Source organism: Dama dama, chromosome X (assembly GCF_033118175.1).
Source record: "Dama dama isolate Ldn47 chromosome X, ASM3311817v1, whole genome shotgun sequence".
NCBI lineage: Eukaryota > Metazoa > Chordata > Mammalia > Artiodactyla > Cervidae > Dama > Dama dama.
Window position 1 is genome coordinate 113,773,372 of NC_083714.1, and position 25,347 is coordinate 113,798,718.

The following is a 25,347-nucleotide window of genomic DNA, read 5'->3' on the forward strand; positions in this document are numbered from 1 at the left end:
GGAAAGGACCGGCTGGGTGGTTCCAGGTCTGTGTCACAAGGAGTGGGTCACACTGCCCCTCCCAGCCTGTGTCCTGGTTTGTATAGTGAAGGGTGGGGGTGGGGGAGGGATGGGATGTGCTTGGAACAGGCAATTTTTGGAGGTGTCTTCCAGGACAGATAACTGAGACTTCAGCATCTGCATGCCCAAAGGAAGGAGGATAGATGCATTTTGAAAATGAAACGCAAACAGCAAGGTGAGCCCGAGGACTGTGCGCCAGAGATTGAAATCTCCAGGCTGTCTTTCTCCCCCCCACCCTGAGGCTGAGAAGCCGGCAACCAGACGCAGCAGCAAGATATCCATGAAGCCTGCCTTTCAGGCTCCTGGGGGACAGCGTGACAGAAGGGCAGGGTTGCTATAGGAGAAAGAAGGCTGGAGCCAAACATCGGGCTGCCGTGTCTGTGACCCAGACTGGCCATCGCTGTGGAAGGCCAAACCGGGGAGGCCTGGCACAGGGCCAGAGCTGTCACCGTCTGGGCATCTGAGCCCAGGGAGCCCCCGAGGTCAGCTGTCTCCCCAGAGTGGAGAGTGGCCAATTTGCACTATCTCAGCTGCCAGTTGCCGCCAAGTCACAGCAAAGCATACAGGGTACCAAAGACAGCCCGCGTTGCCCACATCCGCTCCTGTGACTGAAGCTGAGGCCGGGAGGGGCCCTGGCACATGGGACTTGCCAGCAGCAGAACTTGGCAGGGTTTTTTTTTTTTTTTAACCTATCGTGGACCATGCACCCCTTTGGAGCCGGTGAGCTCCTTTTCAGAACCATGTCTTTAAATGCATAATGTAGCATTACCGAGGAAACCAATTCTATTGAAATGCAGTTCTCCAAATATTTAAAAAACAACTCTGTGAGGGAGTCATAGATGTGCTTCTTTCTCAATGCATTCAACAACAAGATTTAGGGGCCGATCTAATAACTACTCTCATTTCACCCTAGTGAGGAGGGTAAGCGATCTTTAGAGATAGTCTGCGACAGTTCTGATGTGCTGTAAAGATAGTTGTGGTTTCTGCTAGTGACAGTCACAGGGACTGCTGATGCTTCTACGGTTTGTTGCCTGTGTTCATGATGGAAGGAAGTACTCGATTTCAGTTAAAGGTTAGTACAACTGAAGATGTAATTTCTTTTCCCCCCATCCGAGTTCACAGATCCTTGAATGTCATGCACAGAACCCCTTTGGCTGGTAGGGAATGGCTGCTAGGGACAGGAGTCGGCTGGGGACACAAGGACTGTGGAGCAGTTCTTTTCTCCTCTGTCAGCAGGACAAGTAGGACTTGATCGGGGTTGGCTAATCGGTACAAAGTGCTCCCTCCCAGGCCCTATCCCCCCCACCCTGCCCCCGTGGTAAGCGTCGCTAATTGATCCTGGCTTGGCTCCCCACAGAGCCCAGAGATGGGCAGCCTGCTTCTCGGCCCAGCGCTTCAGGCAGCCATTGCTAAACGATCGGAGCTGGCATCAAAATGAAACCGATTTGCCATTCCAGGGCTGGAAGCTCTCTAAGGCCCGTTTCTGCCCTGACATGATATGATTACCCGTGATTAAAATATGGTCCCTGCCCTCAAGGAACTTCTGAACCCGTGAGCATCTTAAAGATTGGTGCGGAGTGAGGTGGGGGTGGGGGCAGCTCTACACAGTTCCTCACCAGGCATTCAGTCATTTCACAGTCAGGGCATCGATTTTACTTTTCGACTTGTAATTTCCACCTCCTGGATTCCATTATCACTCGCTCAATATCCGACGACTCGCCATTTCTCTGGCCACCGCTCTGAGATGCGTGCATTGCTGAGCATAAACAGAAGACTTTGCCTGAAATGCATTACTACCTGGAAGTAATGATTGGGTTTTACACAGCCAAGACCTTGCTGCTTCTGTACATAAGCAATCATTCCACCTTCCTCATTCCCAGTCACTTGGACTAGGCAGAAGGAACCCAGAATTAACCCCCTGTGCTCAAGCCCCAGACCCGGGACACCCCTGTCTCATCTAAGCTCCTTCCCTTCATGTGTGAAATACCCTGCAGCTGGAGGCTGAAGCTCCTGCCTTATGTTTTAGATATGATGCCATTAACAGGTTTTTTTTTTTTTTTTTTTTTTAAAAACACCCAAATCTGTCCATCCCCAGCTGCTGGAAGCATTTCTTTATTAGCCAAAATGGGCAGGTATAATGTCATGGCAAAAGTTCTAAGTTCTCCAAGTATGGACCCTCAGCATGATCTGGAAACTTGTTAGTAAAGTGAACTCTCTTTGGGATCCTGATTTCATTTCCCTTGGATGATTGTGGCGATTATTTCACAATGTATACGTTTAATAGGGCTTCCCTGGTGGCTGAGCCATAAAGAATCTGCCTGCAATGCAGGAGCTGCAGGAGCCACAGGTTCGATCCCTGGGTCAGGAAGATCCCCTGGAGAAGGAAATGGCAACCCACTCCAGTACTCTTGCCTGGAGAATCCCATGGACAGAGGAGCCTGGCGGGCTACAGTTCATGGGGTCCCAAAGACTTAGACATGACTGAGCGACTGCACACACAACACACAATACATTTAATAATGCCATTTGTAGCAATGTGGATGGACCTAGAGATTATCATCCTGAGTGAAGTAAGCCAGACAGAGAAAGCCAAATATCAAATGATAACATATGTGCAATCTAAAAATTGATATAAATGAACTTATTTACAAAACAGAAACAGACTCACAGACTTAGAGAATGAACTTATGGTTACCAGGGGGGAAGAGTAGGGGGAGGGGATAATTAAGGGCTTTGAGATGGACATGTACACACTGCCATATTTAAAATGGATAACCAACGAAGATCTACTGTATAGCACAGGGAATTCCAGTCAATATTAGGTAACAACCTAAAACAGGAAAAGAATTTGAAAAAGATGCATATGTATAATTGAATCACTTTGCTGTACGCCTGAAACTATCACAACATTGTTCATCAACTATGCTCCAATGTAAAATAAAAAGTTAAAAAAGTAAAAAGAAAAGAAAATGCTTTGCTAAAGTCGTTCAGGGAGTTTAGGGTTTTGGGGGATAAGAGCCACCCATTCTCCTTGCATGGCCCTTTGATAAACCTTTTTCTGTTCCAAAAAAGAAAAAAAAATCAAGTGTGACCCCTGAAATATGTACACTTTTTTATTTGTTAATTATACTTGGATAGAGATGAGGAGAGGAGAAAAAAGAAAGAAAGAAACAAAGCTAATTCTTTGTAAGAGGATTCCAATTTCTCAGCCCCAGGATGGACGCAGTACATCAGTAACTGTGTGTGTGGGGCCAGCTCCTGAGGCCCTCTAGGAAGTTCTGATGCACTAAAGATGGAGAACCCTTGGATTGAGACTCAATGCTGCCACACCCAGACCTATATGTTCACCTTTTGGGGCCTCAGTTGATTCCTTTGTAAAATGGGAGCAACAACATTCACCTCCCTTGCCTCGGGAGAGGAATGACTCAAACAGTGATGTAAGAACCATTTGCAAGGCCAGCTATTATTTTTGTTAGGCACTTTGTTGCAGGATTTTGAGGGGTGGTGGGGAGAGTTAGGGGAAAGTTCATTTTAAGCTGAGGAACTTGAGCTCCACTCCGGCTGGAGGAACATGGAGATCATTATTTTCCACAGCTGGGATACTTGGAGGCTCAGCCCCAGGGTTTGCCTGGCTGAGGCCGTGTCACCACTCTCCACTGACTGTCTGTCTGGGGACTTGACTTTCCCCACCTAAAAGTCATAGACATTTGAATCCCCCTCAGATCTTCCTCCAGTGACTCTGGTTCACAGAGTTTCTAATTCAGGTCAATTAAAATTCCCGGGTCTGAACTGCCTTGTGGGGAAGGAGATGACAGTGCAGCAGCTTTGGCAATGGAGACCAAGTGACCAAACAAGCTGGGCTGTTTACATCCCCAGCCACCTCCTCAGGGTGTAAAAACACAGCCAAATGACAGGCTCAGGGCAGGTAAGCTGGCAGATGGGATGAGCTTACAGCCTCAGTTTAGTGGGCCAGGTGGTCTGTCAACCTCAGATCAAACCAAACAGAAGGCAGGAGAAAGAAAAGCTGGCAGAGAAGCCCCATGAGCCCAGAGGGTTGTTTTCCCTGGCTCCTTGCTGAACCAGGCTGGGACCTGTTGGTGGCTTTCTCTTTGGGCAAGACCAAAAGGAGCACCCATCTTATTCTTCTACTTTACTTGCCACGGTGATCTGAGGCTCTGGACATCCAAAACTTTACTTAGATAAGCTTAGATATACTTCAGGATGATGCCCTGGAGGAGGAAATAGCAACCTACCTCAGTATTCTTGTCTGGAGAATCCCATGGACAGAGGAGCCTGGTGGGCTACAGTATATGTGGTTGCAAAGAGTGGGACATGACTGCATGACTAACACTTTCACTTTCAGATCTACTTAGGGTACCATTTAGTTTTCTCAACAACCCTATGAAGGGGGTACCAATTAGTATTCCCATTTTATAGATGAGGAAGTTGAAGCAGGAAGAAGTAAGTAACTGGCCCCCTTGACAGAGCTGGGATTCAAACCCAGAGCAGTCTGGCTTCAGAGCTCAAGCTCTTAACTGTGAAGCTAAACAATTCCCCCCTCCCTGGAAGGACCTTGGGGATGGGAAGAAACCAATGTTATCTAAGCTGTCAGAGGGATTTTGCAATTTCTTAGGTGCTAGAACATTTTCCTCTGAAGAATCTCATCTTGAAACCATGTTCTGCCGGGGAAGGACTTTTTAAGTTTGGCTGTGATGGAAGGAGTCAGAAAATAGAAAGTAAAAGTTAACTGCACAGATAATCAAAGATGCTTAACAGAAAGACAAAAAACTCAAACCACATTCCAACCAGCTTATGAAGAGAAAGTAGACTGAAGACAACAAATATAGTTGATACAGTTATTTTAGGAAAGAGCTCATCCAATTCGATGAGAAAATATTAAAAAATGAGCAAAATACACATATAACTTAAAAAAGGAAAAGATAATATGTAATTCTTATGTCTATATTATATTAATCTAAGATAAAAATATAAAGCAATTTTATACGCCATTACCAGAAATATTTAAAATACCATAATGATAACCAATACTTGAGAGGTCAGAAGGATAAACCTGCATACATATGTAGCTTGTAGTGGCTTAAAAGGGGGCAGCAACAAGAACTTTTATCCTCGTTGTCCAGGTGATCTGAATCCTGAGAATTTATTCAAAATAAGGAAAAAAGTAGATAAATTAGCTGGTATATGCCCCTCCTCTTCTGTCTGTGGGCTGCCAATGGAAGTCACTGCTCCTAGACACCATGTTGGCCCACATTCTAGGCCCTGGAAGTCATCCAGTGACTGTGATGTCTGACCAAGGGATGGAGATTCAGGGCTTCAGAAAGTCCACAGTCCAGTGGCCTCAGCCCACTCTTAGGTATTGGTTTAATTCCAAGGCAATTATTACTGGGAATGCTTGACATCTTAAAAAAATATATGGGTCAATGAGCACATGAAAGACACTCAACATCATTAATCATTAGAGAAATGCAAATCAAAACCATGAGGAAACATCACTTCATATCCACAGAGTGGCTATAATTTTTTTTTTAATGGAAAATAACAAGTGTTGGCAAGGATGTGGAGAAATTGGAACCCTCTTACATTGCTTCTGGGAATGTAAAAGGTATAGCCACCGTAGAAAAGAGTTTGTCAGTTCCTTAAAAAGTTAAGCACAGGGTTACCCTATGACTAGCAATTTCATTCTTAGATACACACCCAAGGGAGTTCAAAATGTATGTTCACACAAAAAAAGTGTACATGAATGTTCATAGCAACACTATTCATAATAGCCCCAAAGTGGAAACAATCCAAATGCCCATCAACTGATGAATGGATAAACAATATGTGGTCTTTCCACATAGGGAAATAGCTTTCCACCATAAAAAGGAATGAAGGTCTGACACATGCTACCACATGGATGAACTTTCGGGACATTGTGCTAAGTGAAAGAAGCCAGACACAAAAAGGCACAGAGTGTATGATTTCATTATATGAAATGTCTATAATAGGCACATCTACAGAGATAGAAAGTAGATTAGTGGTTGCCAGGGGTGGGGGTGGGGAGAATGAGGAGGGACTGCTGAATGGCTACAGAATTTCTTTTGGGGTGATAACATATTCTAGAATTAAATAGTGGTGATGGTCACACACCCTTGGAAATATTCTTAAAGTCACCGAATCGCATTCTTTAAAGTGGTGAATTTTTTTTTTTTGATGTAGACCATTTTTAAAGTCTTTATTGAATTCATTACAGTATTGTTTCTGTTTTCTGTTTTAGTTTTTTGGCCATGAGGCTGGTGGGATCTTAGTTCCCCAGCCAGGGATTGAACCCAAATCCCCTGTGTTGGAAGGTGGATTCTTAACCACTGAACGGCCAGGCAAGTCCCACAATGGTGAATTTTTATAGTATGTGAATTTTAACTCAGTAAGACAAAATATGATCCACTACCCCTTTTGTGGACCAGGTACTGTGGTAGGGAGACTACTTTGTTACTTCTAACTCTTAGACCAAGCCATTGGGGATTGAGGCAGGTTTTCATAACCTCATTTTACGAGCAGCGAGGCATCCGGCAACCTGTCCCAGGTGCAAGGTCACAGGGTGGTAAATTTGGGAATTGGATCCACTTTGGGCATCTGCTCCCAAGGTGTGGGACCTTTCTGAGAGGGTCCCCACCTACTTAGAGTGTGCAGCATCAGGGATTTTCAGGGGTGCCTCCATTCTGAAGTTGGCACAGAAGCCCAAACCCCATTCTAGTGGTACACACTGATTCATGTGTGTGCATGTGGGGTGGCCGTTTCTACCCCCACCTCCCCCCATTCCCCCCATCCCCACTCCCAGCTGTTTGACTTCCTCACAGACCAGCTGAAGGGCACTGAAGAGTCTAATCTTAGGTGCCAGGATGGACAGCCAGTGTAGGGAACCTAGTAGGACCGTGGACTCACAAAGAATTGTAGTCAACTTCTGCAACAGATGGCCCCGGTGCCTGGCCCAAATTCCCTTGGTATTCATCAGTCTAGAACATTCTCGAAGGACGTAAGACCCCCACCTGAGGCTTTTGTGGCAATGCCTCTGGGAGCATCTCCCAGGCACTGATGAATGGGAACCAGAAGATGAAGACTCCAGCTTTCCCATTCCCCAAGTGAATGGGTGATGCTGAGATGTCTTATCCAGGGTCTCTCAGAGAAATCTATTGGGTTGACCCTCCCGTGTCTCACTCCAGAGACTGGCTTGACAATACTTCCCTTACCACCTACTTCCCTTCTCTGCGCCACTCCCCTACTCCCAAATCAGTCACTTGGTGCCAAATCCTTTTCTCGGGTCTGGAAGAACCCAGCCTAAGACTTGTTCCCTTGGTCACTCTTGCTCTATGTCCTTGGGTAAGTCCCTCGATCTCTTAGAGCTCCTCAGGGGTGAGGAGGCCAACCCAGGGGATGAGCTCAATTACGTCTGGATTATTCATCTGACCAAGGAAGAGACCTAGAAGGAAGATAAACTATGACTAATTCTACTCCTGTACTTCTGAGGGGTTCAGTATAAACCAGACCACAACAGCTATGTCTCCTTTCCACCCCTCACCCAGCCCCCAAGAAACTTTCTTGGTCAGCCCAGGGGGTTGGTAAGGGGTATGAGTGAGAGCAGGTATTAAGAGTATCTGGAGGGATAAAGCCCCTCTTTTGGGGCCCCAGGTGTCCCCATGGCAAAACCACCCAAACAACAATGACTTTGGGCTAGCCTTGCTTGGACTCCTCCTGGGCTGCCCAGAATGTTCCAGAACAAGGCTGACAGGTCTGGAAGCTATAGCTGGACTTCCAGTGTGGCAGATGGTCTCACTTGACTGGGCTGGGTTAAGCTGGCCTTGGAGCCAGGATGCCTCTCACCCTCCCTCTTTCTTTATCTCTAGGCCCAGGGCAGGCTTGGCTGTAAGCGTGTTCACTTTCTGTCCTATGTGCTTGTTCCTCGTCTACACAGCTGACTAACCTCCTTTTCAGAGGGTGTGTGTGTGGTGGGGGAGGGGGAAGGTGCGTGGGGGGCGGGTGGGGGCTTGTCTGTAAAGGAGAAAGAAGCAAATGAAATACCTCAGGAGGGTGGGTCCGTGTTCCGTGCACTTAGGCCGCCAGCCTGGCACCTGCCCTAAGGACAGCAGGCAAAGCCCAGGCCCCGGGAAGAGCAGGGCTGCCTGGGCAGGGCAGAGGATGTCTCTGAGTCTGTGACCTTGGCCTCTAGGCCTTTGGGTGACTCTCCTGAGTGTCTGGCTGATTTGGACCAGCTCTGTAGCTGCCGAGGCTGCCTGGGCTGCCCCGGGCGCCTCCCGCCTCTCTGCCACATTCTTTTTTGCAGACAAACAGATTCCTTTGCTCACTGGAACAGCCGAGCTAGAGGAGCAGCTGTGAAAATAAACACATGGCAGCTGATTGGAGGGCTGCGAACTGTTTTCTGGGGTCTGCCTAGGTCCAGAACTCCCCAGCCTCAGTGGGTGCCTTGGCTTGAACCCAGGAAGGATAGGGTGGGTCTGTCCCTTTGCTGCCTGGGAGTCAGCCAGCCGGCTCTCTGGGTTTTCTTCACAGTCATCAGGAGGCTCTTGGCAGGCCTGGTCTGCTCTCCAAGCCCCCTGACTGGCCATGACTGTCTCCAGCCAAACCCAGAGAGAAAATATTTAGAGAAGGGCCTTTCCTAAGTAGAGTCAGCTCTTGGGTCATTGGGAGTAGTCCTGGACCTCTGTCCTGAGACACCCTGGGGTGCCTTGAGTGGGTGAAGCAGGTCACGTAGATGCTCCCTGAGTCTGTGGGCTGGGAGGACAGCATGTTATATCTCTAATTTTCTTCCACAGCAGGTGACGAGCCATATGCATGTTGGAAATGAGAAACCTTTCTGCAGAGGTAAGGAGACAGATGCAGACGGTGGCAGTGGCCCAGAGCCACTCAGAACATTCTCTCTTCTCCCATTCTTGGTTTGGAGTCGCCAGCCACACCATCAGGGTCCCAGCCAACAGCTCTTGGCCTTGCTATCAGTGCGCACCTTCCCTTCCTGTGCAGCCTTCCCAGAGCCTGGCTGTGGGGTAAGCGGGAGGCTGGCCTGGCCTGGAGCCCACGCTCAGCAGCTACAGATGCTCGGCCAGGAGCCTCTCAGCAGCGCCTGGGCCTCCGCATATGGAACGAAGCCTTCTAGGGCTTAGGTTTGGAATTGTCTATACATTTAATCGACCAGGGTTATTAGTCTGTTCAGGCTGCCATAACAAGAACCACAGACTGGGTGGCTTCAACCACAGAAATGTACTGCCTTCCAGTTCTGGAGTCTGGAAGTCCAAGATCAAAGTACCAGCAGGGCTGAGTTCTTCTGAGGCCTCTCTCCGTGGCTTGGAGACGGCCACCTCCTCCCTGTGTCTTCACGTGTGGGTCTGTGTCAATAAGAACTCCAGTCAGATTGGATTGGGGCCCACCCTTGTGACCTCATTTTACCTGAGTCACCTCAGTAGAGGCCTTATCTCAAATTTACTCACATTCTGAAGTCCTGAGGGGGCAGGACACCAGTGTATTTTTGTGGGGGGGGGCAGGAGGCACAATTCAGTCTTTAACAACCAGACTGCCCCTGACCTATCTGGAATTCTCTAATCAAGAATACTGGAGTGGGTTGCCATTTATCCCTCCAGGAGATCTTCCCCACCCTGGGATCGAACTCCCATCTCTTAGGTCTCCTGCATTGGCAGGCAGGTTCTTTACCACTAGCGCCACCTGGACTTCATCATCATCATCCCTGAAGGGGGCGCTCTGACACCTGCACCCCCTGACCCCCTCAGCCCTCAGACAGGAAGAAAACCCAGAGAGCTGGGCTAGCTGACTCCCAGGCAGCAAAGGGACAGGCCCACCCTACCCTTCCTGAGGGCTCCCAACCCCTTCTAGACAGGGTCTGCCTCAGCTACTGAGAGCAGCTGTGCCAAGGTGGCACCCTCTGGGGGCAGTGCACCCCCCCTGACTGATGGCTGCAGGGTATCACCTGGGGACCACTCTAATGGGCCATTGAGCCCCACAGCTCCCTATGAGCTTGGCTGAAGTGCTGTTGGTCCAGATCTCAGCTTAGCTCCTCCTTCCGTCCTCTCCCGCTCCTGCTTCCTTCCTCTCCCTTCCTCACGTGTGGATCACCAGGGCCCTCCTTAGTAAACCAACTGCAGCTAAACTCCATCTCAGGCTGTTTCTCGGAGAAGCCAACGCTCATCACCCTCAAGGCCTCAGAAATGAGAAGATGGGATGGGAGAGCAAGCCATATTTCTTCCTCGGGTCCTGCTGAGAAAGAGTGGGGCCACAAGGCTGGGCCTGGGATCAACCCCACCCCTTCTGAAACTGACCAGGATCCTGTGGGGCTCCTGGACACACAAGCATTTCCATGTCCCCCATTTTTTGTTTGTAGGGAACAGACTCCAGCCTCCATGACCTTCCCTGAGTTCCAAAGGGTGGATTTGAACAATTTCTAATCAGGGAAGGGATTGAACCTGCATCTTTTATGTCTCCTGCCTTGGCAAATGGGTTCTTTACCACCAGCGCTACCTGGGAAGCCCATCGCCTGGTGGACTCCATGTTAAAGAAAACTCAGAGAGTGGCACGTGTGGGGAGCTAAGGTGCCCTTGGTTCCCAGGGGCTGGCAGTGGTGCCCGCTGGTTCTTTCAGTGGAAGGTAGTTGTGTTGAGGGCTAGTGGGCCTAGGCCAGGGTCCAGATGGGGGACATCATGGAGCCTTCTCCATGGTACCAATGAGTGCCGAGGGGAGGTAGAGATGGCTGGAGTGCTGGGGCTGTGACTTTGCCCAGAGAGTTGGACCTGGGGTTCTCCAGGCCCAGACTTCAGTCAGGGAGGCAGGGCCCTCCACACCTGAGCAATCATCATTTTGGGAGCAGCCAAGAACAGCCACTCCATTGCAGAGATCTGGAAGCTTCCGGGAAGGGGGCTGGGGGACGTGGGAGGGCATGTCCTAGGACCTGATTCCTCCCTCTGCATAAGCCCCTGATTCCTTCCCCCTTCATAAGCTATTTGAAGTGCCATCTCAGGACCAGCAACCTCAACATCATCTGGGAGATTGATAGGACTGCCTACTCTCGGGTCTCAGCCCAGATCCTCTCATTCAACATCTGCCTTTTAACAATCTCCCCAGGGCATTTGTGTGAGAGGTGAAGAGTACAAAGCTGAAAGAGCCCAGGCATCTGCCTGAAAGGACCAGTTACACAGTCACACTGCACTCTGTCTCCTGGATCCAACTGAAATTTCATCACCCCATCCTGTCCAGTGATGTTGAGAAGGAAGGGAGAAGCTATGGGCCAATTTAAAAAAACTGGCATCTTTCTTTACTCATCTGACTGTAGTGTGAGTTGATTTGTGGGTCTGCTATGTGTAAGTGAAGGTGGTGGCTCCAAAGGGGAAGCCACACAGACAGTTAATGTTGGAGATGGCAGGAGAACCCACATGCTTTGACCTTGACTTTTCGCCTCCGACCCTCAAAGTTTTGGGCCAGTGTCCATTCACAAACTGGCGCCCGTCCACTGTAGGCTAAGTACAGAAACTTGGGGTGAGTGTTTAGAAACTTTGATAGCAGCTTGATGGAGTATGTTTATGTCTGCTAAATCGAATGATAAAAGCTGGGGCTTGTATTTTATAGCTTGTAGTTCCTTTTCATTTCATTTTTTCTAGCAAATCATTTTTATTGTACTTTCCAAAAGTATCCATCCGTGACGGATTGAAATTAATTAACAAGGAAACAAACCCAAACCAGACGGTCCTACGTTTGTAGATAGTTTGAGAAACCCTGCTTCATTGCCATGCCATTTTAAGTCAAAGGGAGAGATTCTGGAAATCAGAAAGCCATCATAACTTGCCCCTGCCTGGACAAAGCTTGTGAGCGTTGCAGGTTGAGGGGCAGGCTAACTGGGAGGGGGAGGGTCGTGGCAGCTCTATATCTCTAAGACATACCATAGGGAAGCAGGGGTGGTGGGGGGAGACAGGTATTAATGGGGGCTTCAGAGGCTTCCCAGGTGGAGCTAGTGGTAAAGAGCCCTCCTGTCAAGGCAGAAGATGTAAGAGATGCGGGTTTGATCCCTGCATGGGGAAGATCCCCTGGAGGAGGGCATGGCAACCCACTCCAGTATTCTTGCCTGGAGAATCCCATGGACAGAGGAGGCTGGCGAGCTACAGTCCACAGGGTCACAGACAGTCAGATACGACTGAAGCGATTGAGCAGGCACAGGCCAAGTCATTCCGTCTCCCGTTGCCCCAGTTTCCTCACCTGCAAAAAGACCGGCAGCTCAGTCCTCCCAAGATGTTGCTGCCGCCACCTGTCCCGAAGAAGCACACATGTTCGCCGACCTCCCCTTCTGAGTGAGAGCCGACTGGTGATACTGCCTTGGGCGGGAACGTCCCGGCAACCAGCGGTGCCCTCCCTCTCCCAGCCCAACCCGATGCGTTGTCTGGCAGAGGGACAATTGCTTTCTTTTTGTGAGCCTGCAAACCTCCAGCCTCCCAGCTGGTCGGGTGCCAGGGACCAGGCGGGACATGCAGGCCAACATCACCACCCAGCCCCATGATGCTGCTCCCAATTCTGGAACATCTGAGTCAGCCTGCCTGGGCCGTGTCCATGAAAGACTGAGCAAGAATAAAGGCACGGGCTCTCCCAGGGACCTGCCGATGACGACCTCTCACCACGTGTACACTTAGGCCTTCGTTTCCTGTGGGCTGGGAATGCCTTGAATCCAGCAAAGAGCGTTGTGGGTGTCAAATTGTGAACTGCTAAACCGGGGAAGGAGGCCCAGCAAATGTGGGATGTGTGAGCCTCCCTCGTCCTTCCTGACAGCGCTGTTTGTTTCTGCGTCTGATAAAGGAGGGTGGCAGGCTCCGGCACATTTGTCCGGAGTCAGCAGACCACCCAGCATCCTGAGAGTTCAGGGCTCAGGCACACCGTCCACCCCAAGGCCTGATCCTTCATTCTTCCGGAACCTGCCCTGTCTTGGGTCAAAAGGATCTTGACCAAGGCCGACTGGCACCCAGAGAGCCTTATTTCCCAAGGGGCTAAGACTGGCCAAGGGGGTGACAGGCAGTGTGGGATGCTCAGGGTTGCAGGCAATGAGGCAGTAGTGGTTGCAGCCAGTCTCTCCTTCCCCAGATGGGCCTCCCAGAGCCAAGTACTGGCTGCATTGCTCTGACCTCCATGGGCTTCCACTTTGATTGCCTTTCAGTGTTGGTGGTGAAGGAAAATTGCAGTAACTGTTTGGCAGGCACTGGCTGGGCCCCTTGTTAGCTGACCCCTGGGGGACCGGTGGCTTTTCCTGAGGTCCTGATTTCTGAATCTGGTCTGAAAACCGTGGTCCTTGTCTCCTCCTGCTGCTCCTGCCCCCAATGTTTATTGTCTACATAGGCGCCAGAGTGAACTTTAAAACTTTTATTTTACAAACTTGATTTTGAAATAGTTTCAGTTGTGGAAAGCTGCAAAAATGGTGCCAAAATTTCCTGCATCCTCTTCGCCTAGATCCCCTGAATATTAGCATTTTACCAGTTTTTGAGCTGTCACTCTCTCTCTCTCTCCACACACGTAACACACACATACACACAGACACACTTTTTTTCCCCCTGAAACTTTTAAGATTAATTTACAGACATGAAGCTCCTTTGCCCCTGCAAATTTCGGGGTGTATTCCCTAAAAAAAGTAAAAACAGAACAAGGACATTCTCTTAAAATAACCATAGTATCGTTTATCAAAATTAGGAGATGAACACTGATATAATACTGTTTCTTGATTGACAGATCTTATTCAGATCTCATTAGTTGTCCCACTCCTGTTCTTTATAACAAAAGAGAGAAAAATTTTTTTCTTGCCCAAGAGCCAATCTAGAATCGTGCATTGTATTCAGTTGTCACATCTCTTTAATCTCCTTTAATTTGATGTGGTCCCTTAGCCTGTCTTTGTCTTTTGAGAAATGAACACTTCTGAAGAGCACAGGCTGGTGACTTTATAGACGGTCCCTTAGTTTGGTTCTGATATTTCCTGAGTAGATTCAGGTTCTTCGCGTTTGGCAGGAACCCCCACTGAGGTGATATGTGTCCTTCACATGATGTCCATTTGATCCCTGACTGGCGATGTTCACTTTGATCATTTAGTTAAGATACTGTCTGCTGGGTTTCTCCACTTTGTTACTAGTTTTCCCTTTATAATTTATATGTATCTTGTGGGCAGTGCAACTTTTTAAGAACTAGAAATCTGATTAGTTCACCTCCGTCCTCTAACCTGGGGCTTCCCTGATCGCTCAGTTCATAAAGAATTCGCCTGCAATGCGGGAGACCTGGGTTCCATCCCTGGGTTGGGAAGATCCCCTGGAGAAGGGAAAGGCTACCCACTTCAGTATTCTGGCCTGGAGAATTCCATGGACTGTATAGTCCGTGGGGTCGCCAAGAGTCGGACAAGACTGAGTGACTTTCACTTTCACTTTTCCTCTAACCTCAGTTGAAATCCAAACTCCTTACCTTGGTGTGCCCAGCCCAAGGTCTCGGCCCTTGTTGAGGCCTGTGCTGTCATCTCCCTATCACCTTTCTGAGAATTGCAGTCACACTAGGCTTCCTGTTCTTCCTAGAACATATCAAGCTTGTTTTTACCTCAGGGCCTTCGTATTAGCTGTTCCCTCTTCCTGGAATGCTCTTCCACCCAATCACTGCATGTCTTTATCTTCTTTTCTAAAGAAGATTAACAAATTTACATATGCTCTTCATGCCTGGCTTCTTTGTGTCTTTCAGACCTCAGCTTACAGGGAGGGCGGCCTTAACCTGCCCACCCAGCTAAAGGAGCTCCCAGTGGCTCCCCTGCAGCACCTGGTTTGGGCTTTTAGCATAGGACTTACTACCATCTGCCCCTTGCTCATTTGTTTGTCTCCCCCAGAAGAAAGCAGGGACCCCATGTAACTTGCTGGGGGCACCTAGCACAGGGCCTGGGCCACGGCTGTGGGGTCAATATTGATTGAGAGTTTGCTGAATGAACTCCTGATGAAGGATTGCTTAGTAACGTGTTGCAAGCTGGGGTCCTAACCCGGAAGTCTTGGAGTTCTGCCAGATGGTCTATGCTGGCTGCAGTGCAGCTCTGCTGGGCTTGTGCGCCAATAGGGCAGATGGCAGCCTGGTGGCTTAGGGGTCCCTGCATGGTGCCCTTAAAGGGGAGCTAGAGGAAACAATGAGAAGAAATGATGAGATGGGGTCGGGGGATGGAGGGCTCTTTCAGCCCTGCAGTACAGATCCAACCTCCCTCCCTCCCTCCCTCGCTCCCTCCCTCCCTTTTTTCCTTCCTTCCTTTCCTCAAAAGTCTGGAGAATGGGGGGGGGGGTGGGTAAAGGCTGGGGAATCAGTCATAAATACACTTACATTTAAAGCACAGAGGCAACGTAGAGGGAAGACTTACAGATGTTGGCAGCTGCAGAGCCGCAGAATTGCCAGGCCAGCCGGGCCATTAGAACAGAGGTGGGTGGGCTCCTTCTGAGCAGAGGAGAGGCTGCCAGGCTATCAGCTTCAGGGAAAGATGCAGGGGAAGTCAGGCAGCTGTCTTCAGATGTCATCTCCCCTGCATTCTGGCCAGAGGGTTCACCCAGCTTCCTCTAGCTCTTGCCGCCTGGCAGACAAACATTCACGTGGGGAGGGCATGCCACCCCTCTGGGAGAGTTTGCATCTGACCATAGAACTGTGAAGACAGAGGAATGCTTAACACCAGGGGCAATTTTAGGGGACAGATGTAAGGATGAGGCTTTCCCAGCGAACGTCCCTCCAGTCATGCTGGCTGCTGGGGATCCCTGTGTGGGACTGTGCTGCCTAGTGTATGCCAGGACAAAGCCCTTCCCTGGGCCACCAGCAGCCAAGCTACAAGGGCCTAGGGTGGTGTCTCTCTCATACTCCTTTCCTCTTTGTTTCTCTGAGGGAGTGTCATAGTCAGCTGGGGCTGCCATAACAAAATACCACAGACTGGGCAACTCCACCAACAGACATTTATTTTCTCACAGTTCTGGAGACTGGATATCCCAGATCAAGTAGGGTTTGTTTCTTTTGAGACCTCACTCCTTGACTTGTAAATGGCCACCGTTTTGCTGTGTCTTCATATGGCTTTTCCCCTGTGCACAGGCAGAAAGAGCAAGCTCTCTGCTGTCTCTTATAAGGACACTAATTCTATTGGATTAAGGCCTCACCCTCATGACCTCATTTAACCTTAATTACCTCCCAGAAGGCCCTATTTCCAAATATGGTCATATGGGGGTTAGAGCTTCAGTATATGAATTTGGGGGAGACACAATTCCCCCAAATTCCCCAGATTGTCCCCTAGTGGCGACAATTCAGTCCTTTGACTCTTAGCAGAGTTGTGTAGATCCTCCCACCATATAGATGTCTCAGGAGGCATCTCATCCCTCTCTTAATGCTGCTGGGGCTCGGGGATTCATTTTGAGAAATCCTCCCAGAAATGTCAGGGTCCACCTAGGTAATGCTGCTGACCTTAATGAAATGAAACCCAGTCCCTGTCAGGTGGCCTTAGAAGAAAAAGCTTCAGATGGCAAGATGGAAGGTGAGGAGTGCTGTATGTGAGCCCTGGGACTGGGATTCTGGCCTGAGGCTTATCTTCTTCCATGTCTCTCTGTGTGTGTAAGTGTACATGTGTGTGCACACAAACATGCACAAGCTCTCAGATTAGTGCTGTCAGGCAGGGAGTGGCTACTGACTCCCTCTACCCAGCTCTCCTTCACTATGGACACTAGACACCACCAAACTGTGCTCCCTTTAGCCCTCTAGCATAGGTGTGGCTCAAGACCCCTGTTTTTTTCCTCAGGAGCCCACTAAAACAAAATTGGAACTTTCTAGAAATCTTTGTGCTTGCAAGAGACTCACATATGCTGGCATATAGGCTTGTGGGGCAGAGCAGGTGGCTGTTGCAATGATCGTTGGCTATATAACAAAGGCTCCCAAAATTTAGTGGCTCAAAATAATGACAGTTTTGCTCATGAGTACACAGTATGGGCAGGGCTCAGCAGGGACAGCTCGTCTCTGCTTCATTTGGTGTCAGCTGGGGTGGCTTGAAGCTAGCAGCTGGATTATCTGAAGGCTCGCTCACTCATGTGATTACAGGCTGAGACATCAGTTAGATGGTCGATCAGAATGCCAATACGTGACCTCTCCAAGTGGCTCTTGGCTTCCTCACAGCATGGCAGCTCTGTTCCAAGGGCCAGTGTCCCAGGAGAGAGAGCCATGTAGAAGCCATTACACCTTTTACAATCCAGCTTTGGTAGTCACCTTGTGTCACATCCAGCAGATTCTATTTATTAGAAGCCATCACTAAGGCTGGCCCGCATTCAAGGAGAAGGGATTGGATTCTACCTCTTGATGAGAGGAAGGTCAATGAACTTGCAGCCATGCTGGAAAACCACCACAGTGGTTCACAGCCTCCTTCACATTCACACAGGACTTGGGATCTTGTCCTTTTCAATGTCCGGTCTCTATCTTCACAGGATCACCCTCAGATCACCTACCACCCAGCAGTGCCCTCATGGAAGCCAGTCCAAGAGAAAGCACACTCTTTCTGATCAAGGCTATACCAAGACAACAGCTCTCTGCCTGGGGGAAGAATTTTGTGCCCTTTCATACTGGGAAAAAATGGATTTCCTAGCAGAACAGCATGGGCTTCCAGTCACAGAGAGCAGTATATTGAGGCAGAGGTGTATTCTTCTCTCACTAGTGGTCCACACCTGGCATGAAGTTCTGCTTTACAAAGCCTTTGGGAACACACGCTTGTCTATTTTGCTGCTCTGCCATGCATGGCCTCCCATGGTCAGGGCACCTCGCAGTCCAAGATGACTGTTGCAGCTGCATTGGGATCTGAAAGGATCAAGAAGAAACAGCAGAGGGTTCTCAGAATAGTCACATGATATTTTTGATTGTATCTCATTGGCCAGAACTTATCTACATGGTTACTCCTCACTGTTGAGTTGGGAAATGCAGTCTATTCGGGGTGGCTGTGTGCCCAGCTGGTATTCTTAGCACAGAGAAAGGATACTGTGGGCTGAGAAGCAGACTCTGCCAAACTTATTAATTAAAACATTTTCTGCAGACAGATTTACTCACTAATTTACCTCCCCTGGCTATAGAAAAAAAAAATTAATGGTCTAAAAATACGGCAAAAATCTCTGACACTTTTTGTAGTTCTTTAACTCACATCAGTTTCCTTTGGCAATTTCTCAAGGCAGACAATTTGGTGGCAGAAGCATATTGAAGGGTGTACAAATTATATGATAAAATGAATTATTGTTTGCGGTAAGTAAGAAAGTTACGCCACGCTTTATTTGGTTTCAGGATTTCAATGATCGCAGCTATATGGGTGTATTACAAAAATACCCAAAGAGAGGGGTTAGCGCCAGCTAGGGGTGTTTTTAAAATTTCCATATAAGGCTACTGTTTACTTTGGTAGGAACTTGTGGAAACTTGCGTCAACCGGCCTAGGTATTTCTATTTATTCCAGCAGTATTTTGGACCCTCTAATAGACTGGGGTTGTGGACAGCCGCCCAGCTGGCCTGCCCAGCTAACTTGGTGTCTGAGGATGCTAGGAGGCATTTAGCAATTTAGAGAAGACCTGGGCTGTATCTGAAATGTATGGCCTTGGCCTTATGGTCCTCAAGGTGAACTCTGCCTCTGGATATGACACAAACCCTGATATTCATCTAAGAGACTGGATAAAGTTCCTCAGGCTGGAGTAACAAATCATGACACAGTGGGTGGCTTGAACTACAGAAATGTATCCTCTCACAGTATTCTGGAGGCTAGAGGTCCAAGATCAAGGTCAGCAGGGCTGTGTTCTCTCTGAAGGGGTAGGGAAGGGTCTGTTCTGGGCTGCTCAGCTTCTGATAATTCCTTGGAGTGTGGCAGCATAACTCCAGTCTTCACATGTTGTTATGTGTCCAGATTTCCCCTTTTTATAAGGACACCAGTCATATTGGATTTTTGTTGTTGTTGTTCAGTCTCTGAGTCATGTCCGACTCTTTGCGACCCCATGGACTGCAGCACGCCAGGCCTCCCTGTCCTTCACCATCTCCTGGAGTTTGCTCAAACTCTTATCTATTGAGTTGATGATGCCATCCAACCATGTCATTTGGATTAGGGTCTACCCTATTCCAGTATGATCTTACCTTAATTGATTACATTTACAATGACTATTTCCAAATATAGTCTTGTTATGAGGTACTGGAGATTAGAAACGTCAATATATTAATTTGGGGGGATGGGGACACAAGTCAGTCCATAGCAAAGACATCCACATATGAGATGATTGTGTGTGTGTGTGTTGTCTCTGTAAACTCTGACCTAATGGGTCCTGACTTTTGGGTGGGGAGGGTGGTTTCCACCAGTGATAAAAGATGTCGGTTGGGAAAGTGGTTCACAGGGAGGCCTTTGGTTCTTTTCCTATAGAGCAAAGGCGACTGGCGTCTAGGGAGAGTCTGAAGTTGGACAACCACATAGAGCAGGGCCATTCCCATCCATTGGAATGGGCATCTCTCTGGAGGGAGTTTGAGTTTGAGCTGGTTATAATACAGTGGAACAGGATGTTTGTAGCTATATCCAATGCTTTCAGTCCTAATAACAAAAAGCTCACTCAAAATGGCCTGGGCAAGAGGGAGATGATCATCTCCCATGACCCAGAAATCTAGAGGCAGGATCATTCCTGGGGTGGTTAATTAGCTGCTCATTGGTGGCATCAAAGACCCAGGTCCCTCCACTTTTCTGCTCTGTCTTCCTCAGCATGCCACTGGTGTCCTCTCTCTTGCCTTCTGGTGGTCACAAAAGAAAGAACATCACTGGTTCCAGGTGTCACCTTCTAACACAAGTCCAAAGGCTGGATGAGAGACTGTTCCTTCTTCCTAAAGAGCCCTAGCAGACTTCCAGTCACACCCACTGGTGGAAACAGTGTCACTGGGACAGGAAATGGAGTTGCCTCGACTAGCTTTAACATAACAAGCTTTACCCTCTAGAGTTGGGAGGGGGCCAGTTGCTCTTGTCACCTACTGACAGCCCTTTCCCTGAACAAAATGTGGGGTAAGTTGGCAGGGAAGAAGGGGGGTAGTTCCAAGGGGAAGGCAACTGTCAGGATCCACCACACAGGCCCTGAATTAAGCAGAGGGGTGGGAGGCTTTTTCTGACCGAGGTGGGGGTGGGATGTGATGGCAGAGATGAGGAGAGTGAGGGAACGCCACGTAGAGTGGCCAGTCGATACCTTCTTAGAATAACAGTTCTCATCAGGCACTGGGTCTGACTTTCAGCTGACAAATGATTTTCCTTCACAATAAAAGTACAAACAGAATCCTAATTAATGAATTTGCCAATAGCTGTTGCCTATTTTATGGGCCTCAGCCCAGATTCAGTCTGTGGACAGGATGAGTGAGTGTGTGTATGTGGATGTGGCCATAAATCACCCAGGGCCTGAGACAAGGGCAGTCTGGTTGGGATCTTCCTAAGCAGCCCTTCCTGAGGGAGCTGAGACCATCATGACAACCATGAAAGCCGCAACTGCCATGTCAGCCGCCAGAGCTAGGACACCCATGGGAAGCCTGTGACAGTGCAGGCTGGCCCCAGTTCACTGCTGCTGTTGCTTCTTGTGACTGAGATGACTATCGTTTTCTTTAAGAGGTCATTGGCCCCATGTCCCGCCACCCCTGAGGGCATATTTCACCTTTGACTCTTTCCACTTAAGGAGAGGCCATGGTGCCTTCAGTAATTTACCTGCTTTTAAGGAAATTTCTGGAAGCAGTCATTCCCATTGGGTTGGAGGCATGCCTGTGTCATTCACTCAACGATCTAGTGTCTGACTATGTGCTGAGCCTGTGCAGAGGCCAGCAGGGCAAAGATACATGGAGGCCATCTTGGTCTTGTTCTGGGGCCTCTGTGTTCTTGCCTGGTCAGAGGGACCATGGGAGAGGAAGAACTCTCTGGCAGCCCTTTGTTTTTCATGAGAACCAGCAGAAAGGGGAGGTGTGATGAGGCCCACTCTCAGGACGTGGAAACAGCTGTTTTGACAAGACTGTAGGACAACAGATGTCAGATAGCAAAGTGAGCATGAGCTAGACATCCTGAGAGATTTGCTACAGCTAGAGGCAGCATGGGTCACCGGTACCTTGATTCTGATAGAATCTCCTTGCCCTCCTTACCCAGCCCCACCACCCACACTACCTCAGCGATCATCACCAAATTACCAGGAAAGAACTTATCACCTCTCACACACTTAAAGATGGTTGAGCATCTCCCCCTTTCCGGAGGCTTCTCCATCCCATTCCCTTTTGTTTGCCTGCACGAGCCTTTTTTCCAACTATTGTTAATGATTAATCATTTGTTTAGTATTAACTGAGCTTTCCAGGGTTTCTGGTCCATATCTTCCCAGCCATTTGTTCCAATTCTTCTAAACCAATTCTTTGCCTTTGCATGACCTCAATAAATTCATTTCCTTTATTTTTTGTCCTTGATGTGGCCGAGAAAGTCCAGTGTTCTGTTGACAATACCTGGCCCGTCGACATTTCCCTTGTCTTCCCAGGAGTGAGATAAACTCTGCAGGTTGGCAAATTCATATATTGAAGTTTCTAATATCTGGGACAGTCCCTAGATGAACCTCCCCTCTCTAACTAAACATACTGCTGCTGCTGCTGATGCTAAGTGGCTTCAGTCGTGTCTGACTCCATGCGACCCCATAGACAGCAGCCCACCAGGCTCCGCCATCCCTGGGATTCTCCAGGCAAGAACACTGGAGTGGATTGCCATTTCCTTCTCCAATGCATGAAAGTGAAAAGTGAAAGTGAAGTCGCTCAGTCGTGTCCGACTCTTAGAGACCCCATGGACTGCAGCCTACCAGGCTCCTCTGTCCATGGGATTTTCCAGGCAAGAGTACTGGAGTGGGTTGCCATTGCCTTCTCCGAAGTAAACATACTAGGGTGGCACTTTTCTCATCCTCATGAACAGGCACTGTTGAGTAAGTTTCTCATCTCTGTCTACATCACTGCCATTTAAGTGCCTCATTTCCTTCAGAATCTTAGAATGATAATCACTCAGTCCTACGGACTTAGAAGAGTAGGGTTACCACTGTCTTTCCTAACTTTGTCTTTTGTGACATGTTATTACCCAGGAAGTTAAACATGGCTGCTATTACTATGGCTCTCGAAAGAGTTCTTTCTCTCTGTCTTCATTTCCTCTGGCTGCTGGGTGCTCTGGGGGCTGGAAGGCTCTGAGTTCCACCAGTGCCCTACAGACACCATGGTCCCATGTCTTCATGCCTGATACCTCTGGCAAAATGAGTCTCGGTGACTCACCACTTATAGCTGTTAGTTACTAGTCTGGGACTCTGTTTCCTCATCTTTAAAAAGATTCTTGTGAGGCATTGTGAACAGTGCTGCAATGAATATTGGGGATGCATGTATCCTTTTGGATGCTGTTTTTCTCCAAGACATGGAAGCAACCTAAATGTCCATTGACAGAGGAATGGATAAAGAAGATGTGGTACATTTATACAATGGAATACTGCTCAGCCATTATAAAGAATGAAATAATGCCATTTGCAGCAACATGGCTGGTCCTAGAGATTATCATACTGAGTGAAGTAAGTCAGAGGAGGAGAAATGTCATATGACAACCTTTATATATGGACTCTAAAAAGAAAAGATACACATGAACTTACAAAACAGAAAGACACTCACAGACTTAGAGAACCAACTTAAGGTTGCCTGTAAACACTACTATATTTAAAAGAGATAACCAACAAAGACTTCCTGTATAGCTCATGGAATTCTGTTCAATGTTATGTGGCAGCCTGATTGGGAGGGGAGTTTGGGGAAGAATGGATACGTGTATATGTATGGCTGAGTCCCTTAGCTGTTCACCTGAAATAATCACAACATTGTTAATTGGCTGTACCCCAATACAAAATATAAAGTTAAAAAAATGGTTCTTGTGAGGATGGAACTGATAATACTTCTAAGTATCTAGGGGGTGCATCTGGGGCTCAAGACATCCCATCTCCATTCCATTTCCATGCAAGGTTACCTACTTCCAATGATCAAAACTTGTATCTCCTCACTTGAGGGCTTTCTTCAGACACCAGAGTGCTCTCTGTCTGTGTGCACAGCACCCAGACCTGCGAAAGAATAAGTGTTCCCCAGAACAGCCCACAAGCAAGGACGGATAGGAGTCCATGTGTAAGGACCCACCTCTCTGCCCTCAGATGGGAGCACTCTGAGGTGCATGCTTGATACTGCCCCCACAGGTCCCCCGCAAGACTGAGCTTCATTTGCCTGCAGCGCTAATGTGCTGGAGAACTCACCCTTGCTTGGTTCCTTCCTTCCCCATCTTACATCCCTGCTCTCCTCTCAGTGTTCCCAGAGACTGTCTCCCCATAAAACAGCAGCACACAAATCCTTATCTCAGAGTCTGTTTCTGGGACAACTAAGGCATTTTCCTCTAGCGATTCCCCTCCACTTCTGGTGGTACTCATTCTCAAACTACCTCTGGACCACCTGTGACTGCATCAGACTTGACCTCTATAAAATGATACTTACTCTTTTCTCCATCAAACTAGCCTGTTCTCCCATTTTCCCTGTGTCTCACAAGAATCACATCATTTCCCCCAGTCATTCAAGGCAGAGATGTGGGCTTATCCCACCATATCCAGTTGTTATCATCAACAAATATTTATTGAGCTCTTTTAGTGGGAGAACTACTCTGTGCTACTCCTCCCAGCCATGATCGTCTTTGCTTAGCGATTCCCCTTCTCTCTTCCTTCATGCCCTCCTCACCTCACACCAGTCTACCAGCCTCGCTGTTGACATCATCCAGAAGAGACTTCTATTGACTCTATCATTCCTTGTCTTTGCTCAATGCCCATCCACCACTCCCAACTGGCTGCTGGACAAAGTTGAAGCTCTACTGTTGGGTAGAGAAGGGCCCTGAACCTCCTTGTCTCAGTATGAACCCCCCGACATAGCCCACTTGCCCCACCCTTCATTGCACCCTAGAGTCATTGGAGCTTCCTGTGGCCATGTCTTTTCTTGTATTAAATCCAACCTGTACCTTAGAGTTTGGATTAAATCCCACTTCCTTTGTTGCAGCCCATCCCCACTGAGAAGGCGGCCCTTCTCTGATTCCTGTGGAATCAGCAGGATTGGAAACTCTCAGCCATGTTTATTCAATAAAGCACTATGAGCCAGGCACCTTGCTTATTACCCTTGGGGATATACTGATGAACAAAATAAGCATGGGCCCTGCCCTCATGAAGTTCACAGGACAGCAGGGGAGGAAACAGAAATAAAATAATCACAGCAATGTAAAATTATAAATCAAGTTAAGGACTAAAAGGAATTGACAAGGTGTGTCAGAAAACCAAACGAGGTGGAAGCTAATTTGAATGGGAGGTACTGGATGCTCAGATGAGATCCTCTCAACATGAAGTATGACTAGGAATTAGCTAGAAGGAGAGTAGAAAATAGTCCAGGTAGAATGAGTATTTCATAAGAAGACTTGAAACCTTTGAGGCACTAAAAAAGATCAGTGGGGCTAGAATTGGGTGAACAAAAGGTCACTATAAAGGGAGATGGGGCTGGAAGGATTGTCAAGGGCCAGATCATCCAGGGTCTTATGGACTGTACTAGTCAGGTTTCTGCTGCATAAATGCTGCATAACAAACAGCCTCCCAAATTCCCATGGCTTACAGGATCAAGTATTTTATTTCCGGCTCATAGGTCTTATGATTGCCTGTAGTTCAGTGGGGCTCTGCAGGTCCCAGTTTTGGGTTCGGCTCAGAACTGGGGGCTCAGATGGTAAAGACTCTGCCTGCAATGCAGGATACCCAGGTTCGATCCCTGAATTGGGAAGATTCCCTTGAGAAGAAATGGCAACCCACTCCAGTATTCTTGCCTGGAGAATTCCATGGACAGAGGAGCCTGGTGGGCTACAGTCCATGGGGTTGCCAAGAGTTGGACATGACTGAGTGACTAAACACTTAACACTTAACAGGACAGCTCCATGTTTCTCTCTTTCTGGGACCAAGGATAAGGAAGAAACAGGTACATGGAGTCAGCTCTTCTCATGACTGAGGGTAAACTCAAGAGGGTAATTGGAAAAATGCTTTTTTAAAAAATTTGTTTAAAAATTTTTTAAATATATTTTTTAATGACGGATAATTGCTTTACAGAATTTTGTTGTTTTCTGTCAAACCTCAACATGAATTAGCCATAGGTATACATATGTCTCCTCCCTCTTGAACTCCCCTCCAA

The 25,347-nt window shown here is 48.2% G+C and overlaps 1 long non-coding RNA gene across 1 annotated transcript in view; it reads left to right on the top strand.

The window, feature by feature from the left end:
- The first annotated feature begins 1,067 nt into the window (after positions 1-1,067).
- The window catches only part of LOC133052142 (uncharacterized), a 38,991-nt gene continuing 14,711 nt past the window's right edge, over positions 1,068-25,347 (top strand). The window contains exons 1-2 of the long non-coding RNA XR_009691997.1: positions 1,068-1,132; positions 8,889-8,937. This is a non-coding gene — a long non-coding RNA (uncharacterized LOC133052142). The remainder of the gene's footprint in view (positions 1,133-8,888; positions 8,938-25,347) is intronic.